The 9,297-nt window shown below is 38.3% G+C and overlaps 1 long non-coding RNA gene across 1 annotated transcript in view; it reads right to left on the reverse strand.

Annotated features, from left to right (window-relative positions):
- LOC129248845 (uncharacterized) overlaps positions 1–8,921 on the reverse strand; it is an 87,909-nt gene extending 78,988 nt beyond the window's left edge. The window contains exon 1 of the long non-coding RNA XR_008582635.1: positions 8,413–8,921. This is a non-coding gene — a long non-coding RNA (uncharacterized LOC129248845). The remainder of the gene's footprint in view (positions 1–8,412) is intronic.
- Positions 8,922–9,297: the final 376 nt, after the last annotated feature.

Raw genomic sequence — 9,297 nt, forward strand, 5'->3', positions numbered from 1 at the left:
GCGATTGCATTTGTATTCATGAAGTGCACTTAATACTAATTTTGTGCATCACAAACTTTGTCGTTGATTTTTTACTAACAACTCGCGCGCAGAATACCAATGAGAGATTTCACATTCGCCAACGAACCGGGTAAATCTTAAATATCTTCAGTCACTAATTAGAGATTTATAAACTCACAAAGCTGGCGCGAAGCAAAAATGATGATAAAAACTATCACTTCCACATCACTGATATAAGAGTGCATAACTTCTAAAGCAAAAAAAGGCAAAAAAGAGCTCCCGCTACTAAAAACAATGAAAATTAACTAAACTTCATACGCATTAGAGTCTTTTGGTACATGAAAAAGAATGGTAGACAAAACAGTATAGACATTGCATAAAAACAGAATAAGTAAGTGCACTAAGTCAAGTGCAGTCGTCGAAGTTGCACCGAGTCATGGCAGCGTAAATTTCACGCGTTGAAACTTTCTCAAGATTTTGACTTTTGCTTCGGTGAATTGTTGACATTCATTGTCACATATTCAAAAGCAAATATTGCACGCTTAAATTTGTAAGAATTCATGTTCGTACTCATATAATAATACTACATACGTGTGCACGTGTTATATATATATGTGTGTGTGTATGTGCGCAAGTATGCATGCAGCCACCTTTTTTGCGCATTATCAAAAGTCATTCAAGTCATAACGCATTACTGCACACAGACTTCTAATGAGATGCACAAACAGACAGGCGAAAAAGCAGTCACGAAAGGCAATTTTCAAATTTTATGCACGCGCGTGCATATGTATAAGTATAATATATAAGTAAATATAAAGGGTGCATAATCAGCTGGTTTCATTTTTAAGATGCTGTAATAAAAAATATCATACAATGAGTTTTACTTCAATGAAAAGAGTAAAATTTGAGGGTCGATAGTGGAATTCAATTTCCCTGAAATGACTAACTCGGCTGCCAAGCCAACTATGCAACAAATTTCCCGTAATTTTCGACTTTAGCTTAGCAGTGGCCTGAATGTTTTTGTGATTTTATTCAGTCCAGTATAGGCTAATTGAGATCAGGTAAACAGCTGACTTTACAATTGTCGGACTTCATGAGTCCAAGATCGATTATGGAACATCTTATGTGGCACGTTAGGTCCTCTTGGTGACACTAACCGCCAAAAAGGCTGGTCGGCATATCTCTATAGTGCCTGCGTTGACTTTAATCTTGTTTGCGTACTCATATTTGAAGAAAAGTGGGACATTTCCCCTACAGGTCATGTACCAAACCGGATGATTACGCCTGTACTTTCTAAGCCTCAAATGTAGTAATATTCGATCCATTGTATTTGTAGCCAGCTTCATGCTATAGGCTCATCTTCTTGTGTCTCTATCTGTGAGGTTTTACTTTGTTGTACTGCGTGGAGGTCTATATTTTTTCTCTGTAATACGCCTTCAATGTATCTTTTAACGCATTCCAGCTGTCCTCGCGTTCAGAAATTTTGCTAAATACTTCCGCCAATCTACTTCCGTGCAGAGTACCTCTCAGAACACCTCTTTCCGAGAGCCTTGCCTATGTGGTATAGGTATCTCCGGAAGTATCCGTGGTCCGATAGGAACTGAGTTAAGAAGTAATTCACTTCCCCGAAGTTCTTTGGACCCATTTGTCTTTTGATGGATCAGTGTCTCATCGGCTTTGCCGGCATGGTTTGGCATCTCCGTTCCGTGATGACGTGTTTCTTCTTGGAGTCTCACACCTCCATTCGTTCCCGGGCCATGTGGTCGTCAAGTATCTCCCCGTTGATTACAAAGACTGCAGGCAACTCTGAGTGCCGCTGTTCGTTCCATAGCCTACAGTGATTTGCGCTTGGCTTTGCAGTTTATCACGACTCCCCATACTTCGCAGCCAGTACCAGAGAATTGAATTTATGGCCGTCTCTGTTGACTCAGTGTTGGTCCACCGAGGTTTGCCATTAATCTGCTTAGCATTCCCGTGATCTTTGTTGCATTGGTAGCCGCATGCCATATCTAGGCTCAGAAAGTAAGCCTGCAGTCAAGTTGAATACCTAAGTATTTCACTACTTTTTGGATCACTAATGGCGTATGCCTAATTGCCGAGTACCAGGCCATAGTCCTCAAGCCTTATTAGCATCCTTATCATAAATTGGTACAGCTTAGCGTACAGCTTACGATTTTTTTTCGTCGGTAGATGGCTCACCCTTTTCTCAAATGTACTCGTATATAGACGCTTTCATGATTTCCAATGTTTTTGTGATTTTATTCAGTCCAGTATAGGCTTCCATAGTCCTCAAGCCTTATTAGCATCCTTATCATAAATTGGTACAGCTTAGCGTACAGCTTACGATTTTTTTTCGTCGGTAGATGGCTCACCCTTTTCTCAAATGTACTCGTATATAGACGCTTTCATGATTTCCAAAACTAGACTCGTAAAAGTCAAGAATTATTTTTATTTTCCTTTTTTTTTTGCTCTTAGCGCTCTGCCATAAATGTTAAAGCTTCTTTAAATATTGCTTTTATTTAAATACTTTAAAAAGGTAAAAGTAAATTCAAAATTGCTGCTTGGTCGTAGAAAATGCCTGGATCTAAAGCTCTTGCAATCACCACTTGAAATCTATACTGCAGCAAATTTAATGATGAATGCCATCAAGGCCAGCTTCACCGCTTTAGGCAACAAGATAAAAACTTTTGAATAGAGTTGCCACCTGTCTGAAGTGAATTAAATATATAAGTAAAGTCAAATATTCGTTAACAAATGAAGAGAATTACAACGCACTTTCATGCAGAAAAAAAATTTTGCAGAGAGTTGCCACCTTACTAAAAATATAAATGAAATATTTATGAAATGTCAGTACATTTTTTTTAACTGAACCATATTTATTTATTGAGACCCCATTTTGAAGGCCAGCTTCACCGCTTCAGGGAAAGGGATATACATTTAAGAATAGAGTTGCCACATGTCTTAAGTTAAATAAATGTACATATAAGCAAAGTAAAATAATCGCCAACGAATGAAAGACATTTAAGCACACTTTGATCTGCAAGTAAAATTTCGAAGAGAGTTGCCACCTTACTAAAAATATAAGTTAAAAATGTATATAATTTCAATAAAATTTTCCTTTACTGGTTTCAAATAAGACCTTATGTAAGCTTAACTTCAGTCAATTTTTTTAAATGGGTTGCCGCTCAGCTAAAACTTTAAATGAATGTATGGATAAGCATTTTTTTTTTGTCATCGCATCATGACCCTAAAGCTGCATCAAATTAAATGACTGACACACCACTTTGAAGGTCAGCTTCACCGCCTTAGGGAGAACGATATACATTTTTAAATAGAGTTGCCACTTGATGTAAGTTAATTAAATATATAAGTACAGTAAAATATTCATTCATTCAGCGAGTGAAGTGAATTGCAACGCACTTTGATGGAGAAGTAAAAATTTGAAGAGGGTTGCCAGCTGCATGGAAATTTAAATTAAATATATATGAAATTTTGGCTAATTTTCTTTTGCAAGTAGCAGATGTAAAGTATTACTTTACTGATGCATAACCTACCACAAAACCACTTTGAGACACCAGAGACTAAAAAGTATAATTTGAATTTTTTCATTTCTCGTTTTGTTGCACTGTGTAATTGTAGTTCTAATCATCCGCGCCAACAACGGAAAATATTCGTTCATTTGCTCTGACCAGCACTCGCTGAGTGCCAAACACGGAGTCCAACTGGTAGTATATAATTTTTTTTATCAAAAATAAAAAAAAAAAATTTTTTACAGAATTTTTTGATTGATGCAATGATAGTAAGATATTAATACAAGGTGGCGCAAAATTAATCATCCATGTTTTTTTTTCTTTGAATAACTTTTTCTCTAAATAAAAAATGATTTTGAATAATGGAAATCTTTATTTCGACCTTTATGCGCCCCTTTGCTTATCTGTTTGTATACCCTATGATCAAAAGGTACCGGGAATGTTTAATTTAAACGAACCGCGCACGTGGGAACCGGCCCATATTTCTTTCTTATGTTGGCAGGACTGCAAGACACACATCTGTCACTTTTTAGCGTCATCGGATCATTAGTGTCTGCCTGGCTGGCTGGAGATGTGGGCAAACAATTCTTGGATTTTGCATGATGATAACGCGCCATCGCACCGAACCCAAGTTGTCCTGGATTATTTCACCAAACTCCAAGTAAATACCATCGTGCAAGCACCGTGCGACTTCATTTTGTTTCCCAAGTTGAAGTTACCACTTCGTGGAAGGAGATTTCAATCGATAGAGGAGATCCAAGAGAATGCAACGAAGAATCTGAAGGCCATCCCTTCGTCGGCCTACCAGGGGTGCATGGAGAACTGGGTTAAACTTTGGCATGCGCGTGTTGATTCAAACGGGTCATATTTTGAAGAAGATAAAATAAATTTGCCTGAAATTTAACCCTGTTCTGTTTTATTTAAACATTCCCGGTACTTTCTGATCATAGGGTATAAATATAATTGGCGCGTACACCATTTTTGGATGTTTGGCCGAGCTCTTCCTCCTGTTTGTGGTGTGCGCGTCTTGATGTTGTTCCACAAATGGAGGGACCTACAGTTTCAAGCCGACTCTGAACGGCAGATATTTTTTATGAGTAGCTTTTTCATGACAGAAATACACTCGGAGGTTTGTCATTGCTTGCCGAGGGGCGACCGCTATTAGAAAAATGTTTTTCTTAATTTTGGTGTTTTACACCGAGATTCGAACTTACGTTCTCTCTGTGAGTTCCGAATGGTAGTCACGCACCTACCCATTCGGCTACGGCATATAAGAGGAATAATAATAATAATAACGGGAGGATAGTGGCGTGGGAATAATAATAATAATATTAAATGTCTTACCCATCTCCTACTCCAACCACAAATGACCGGCACCAGTCAGCTCACCAATGCATGCTTCTGTGTAGCTGCCTGCATGCATCGGCTGGTATGAGTAACCTTTAATGCGATTAGACATTTGCATTTACTGTTTTTTCTTGTTTGCTTTTAACTTCATTTGGCTGCAGTTTTCGCTTATTGTGGCAGTTCATTGACATTCGCCATACGCCAACACAAACACAATAGTTGGCGACAAAAGTAATTCAATTACTATGTGGTAAGTTCAAAAAAGCGTAACCAGTAGTAGTACAGTGGCACATGTGGTATCATGCAAGTAGCAGTACAGTGGCTTCTCGATAAACGTGTCTACACTAATAGCGAAATACGACGAATAAGGCATGTTAAAGGATTTATTTTCAGCTTTTTATTGTAAAACTTTAATAATTTTTAAGAGCGTAAAAGGAAATGCCTGTAGGTATACGAGACAAAACTAATATTAAGCCTAAGAAAATAATAAATCTACAGAAATCAGACAAATTCAAGTCTAGCTTTTTGTGATGTGGAGTAAACTTCAATTAAGCGATTTTGATATTTTAAATTCGAGCTCTCACTAAAAATTTGCTGTATTCTTCTCTTCGTATTTTGGGAGAAAATTCACATCTACTTATAATTTGGTTAGGGCTGGTATTCTTATTGCCAGCAAACTGTCTTATCTCTCTCTAAAATTGTTCAAAAATATTTCAAAACTCAACAGTATTTCGTAGTCACTTAAAACTGACATTTTAATGTATTAAAACTTAATGGACTATCAGACTGCATACCCTGAAGAATTCTAAAAATTATCTTTGAAAAGCTGAAAGTTTTGATGAAATTTTGAAAAAAAAAACTAAAAGTTTTGTAAGTACGTAGGTGAAATGGTTGAAGTACCAGACTATCACTCCCCGAGTGGCATTAAAGCGCCGTTTTGATATCATTTTAACGGCTCATTTGATAGCTACAGTCAGCCAGAGCTTTCGATGCAATGGAGAAGGTTGATGGGACTTAGATTAACGCTTTGCCCTTTCAGAGAAGGGAACTCTTGAGTCTCTCTCTTTCCCTGTAAATGTACAGGTTTAGTTTAATCGTCTCATATAACGATTTACGAGCCGCTGCCAAACCTGTACATTTACAAAGAAAGAGAGAGACTCAACCGTCACCTTCTCTGAAAGTTCCCACCGCTTCTGTAATGGGAATTAAATTGTAAACCTAGCTTTTCTACGTGAGTGCCGATCGTTCAATGCCCGGTAAGTGCAACTAAAAGTTTGGAAATTAAATGGTTTGGTGTCTCCAGGTTTTTCTGAGACCTCCGTCTATTGTACCGAGGCCAAAGGGTTTTCGAAATAGTTCAAGAAGAAATGATTTTCCCTTCGTTCGTATTCTGCCTACTTGAAAAGATTGCCCTGGGAAGTCCCTCAAACTCCAGTGTGTGAATAGAGAGATTTGTACGTAGTTTAGAGAAATACGGTGTTAACTGCTTAAAACTGCTACCATCGCCCGTGAGAGCTTGCCTCCAGAGGCCAGTCTTCTTTAGCCTGATTGTAATTTGAGCCGCGATGGAAATATCTTAAAAATCGTTAGGAAGTAGTGCAAAACGACATTCAGGGCGGTGAGTTCTAAATCCTTCGATGATGCCAATACATGCAGCCCACTGCACCCTCCCCAGTTTAGTGATATTATTGCCCTTTCGAGGAGCTTCCCACCTAATCAGGCATCCAAGCTTTAAAATTAGCAGAACCACTACGTTGTACATCCAGAGCACGACCCGTGGCTTGAGTCCAATTTTTTTGTTTTTGAGCATAGATTTGCAGTAGTGGAAAGCAATACTGGCTTTCTTTATCCGATTATTTCAATGTGTAGCTTCCAATGGAGTTTGGAATGAAGTACAAGCTAATTTTGAAAAAAAATGTCCTTTAAAGTTTTTCATTTCTCAAAAGCAGTTTTTGAGGTTTTAGCTCATTATTACAGTAATGTCACACCATCCTTACGAAGTAATACAGGGTTTGATTGAAAAGTAATGAGCCTCAATTTTTTTAAGCAGTTTTATTAAGGGGGGAAGCTGGTCTAGAATCGAAATCGAAAAAATTTTTTTTGTCTTAAAAGGTGCTTTAGGGTCTTAGAAATAATATACCAAATGAGGGATGCCAGCAAAAATGTCTAAATGCCCAAATTTTTCATTCGACGGCAGTGCCTCGCAGGTATGCCCCGAACGCTACTTACAACTTTAAACGCGTTTTTCTCGAAATCACTTTTTTTAAACTGGCCGAAGACATAACTCGAACAAATCTTTACCGATTCTTACGAAATTTTGACAATACATTCGAAATACCTTTCTCCGGAGACGTACGTAGGATTTTTTATTTATATTACATAGTTTTTTTTTTTAATCAACAATTTTATGTCGTTCTTTATAGTGAAAATTGTAACGCGAAAAAACAAAATATCGAAAAAATCCTACGTACGTCTCTTTCTGTTGTTATATAGAAACTAAAAAAAATTTATTTTTTGATCCAGGACAAAAATTAAGGAGTTTACGTCTTCGGCAATGGACCCACTAGAAAAAAAGGCGCCTTAGGAGAACTGCTGGACAGCGGCCATTTTGAAATTAATTCAGACGAAAAATTTTGTATTTGTACCATGAAAGCTATATTATTAAACCTATTTCACAGATTTTCGATTGATTCCTTTGTTGAGTCAAAATAAATTCATAAAATATGCCCATTTTTTGCGCTCTACACCAGCTTCCCCCCTTAAACGTTTTGGCTTATACAACTAATATTCTTCAAAACAGGACCCTTGAGCGTCAATACACCGCTGGCAGCGGTCCTTCCACTGCAGAAAACATTTTTTAAACTCATCCGCCGGAATCGCGTTCAATTCGGCTGTCACAGTTTTTTGGATCGCCTCGATGGAGACGAAACGCCCCCCTTCAGCTTTATTTTCAGGCGCGGGAAAAAAGAAGAAGTCCGGAGGGGAGAGGTCTGGGCTGTAGGGAGGGTGGGGAAGCACCGGAATCCCTATCTTGGCCAATGCAGCGGTGCAGAGGAAGGCGGTTCACATCTTCGTCTGTTTCCGTCGTCGAAGGCCTTCCAGATCGCTGTTCGTCTTTGACGTCCTCCCGGCCTTCCTTAAACGACTTGTGCCACCGTTTTACCTGGGCACTGAACAGAGATTGTTTCCCGTAAGCCCCCTTGAGTAGCCCAATTGGTCCGGTACTCGTTTTGTTTAGCTTTACGCAAAATTTGATCCAGTAACGTTGCTCCAACGATCACTGCATTTTCGCCACTGCAAAATCCTAACACACTTTTAAAACAGCTTTCACGCGCGGAACGATGTTGACTGCACCGCTGTTGCCAGCGAACTGGGACCGGTTTCTAGTGGAAGGGGAAGGTCCAACGATCATTTTCCCCCAACAGCCGATTCGGTTGATCGCTTAGCAGACGCTCCGCGCGGGAAGGCTCATTACTTTTCAATCAAACCCTGTAAATTTACTTAATTTTTGAATATGAATACATTTTTTATTTACCTAAATTAATCCTTCTTCAAAGGCATTTCGCATTTTTGCTATCTTGAGCTGCAAAGCGTTAAGTTACATCAGCCGACTCCAAGTTTCTGTAGAAATTTTTAGTGATTTCCAAAAGCAAACTTCATCACATTAAAAATGTAGGCTTAGAGAGAGAAAGAGAGAGAGACCTTTTAAAACAGCCATTAAATATAAATATTCAATTTCCATGGTGAAAACTTATTTTTCATGTTCCATTTAAAGCTGCCGCCGTAAAATTTTCACAGTAATTGAAAGTCACTATTCTCGAGAAGACACTGTAACTGGCAATAAAATGTTTCTGTAATAAAATCACTGAGGTTACTTTATATTTGCAGTAGCTCATATTTTTTACTCATATTAAACTAGTAAATTTTTTATTGAACTAGAATTTTCTGCTTCGCGGCACTATTTTGCGTCTTTTCGAATATCAAAAAGAAAAAAGAAAAAATTGCGTTTACTTATTTATTTCATTAATGTAACGAGTGGGTGGACACCCCTTTGCCAACTAAATGTTGGCGCAAAAGCGATGTACGCGGAATGCTAAGTGTATGCAACTTTCAGGCCCAAAATAAGGGGAAATATCGAAACACAAAGGCACAAATGTCATTTACTCGTACATCTCAATCAGGCTTTGCGTGACTTTGCGCACAAACAAAAACAAATTACAAATGTATGAGAATGAGAAAATTCCCAGAGAGAGAGAGAGAGTGAGTTTCAGCAAACTCGAATGTGTAGCCGCCCATAGCAACATAACGCGCTTCAATACATACCACCACATACGTATATATGTACATATGTATATGTAACTGCTGCATATTGGTTTTGCTTTAAAACACACTTCTCCGTTACAGTCGGCAGTGGAAAGCA

The sequence above is a fragment of the Anastrepha obliqua genome, chromosome 5, assembly GCF_027943255.1.
Source record: "Anastrepha obliqua isolate idAnaObli1 chromosome 5, idAnaObli1_1.0, whole genome shotgun sequence".
Classification (NCBI taxonomy): Eukaryota; Metazoa; Arthropoda; class Insecta; order Diptera; family Tephritidae; genus Anastrepha; species Anastrepha obliqua.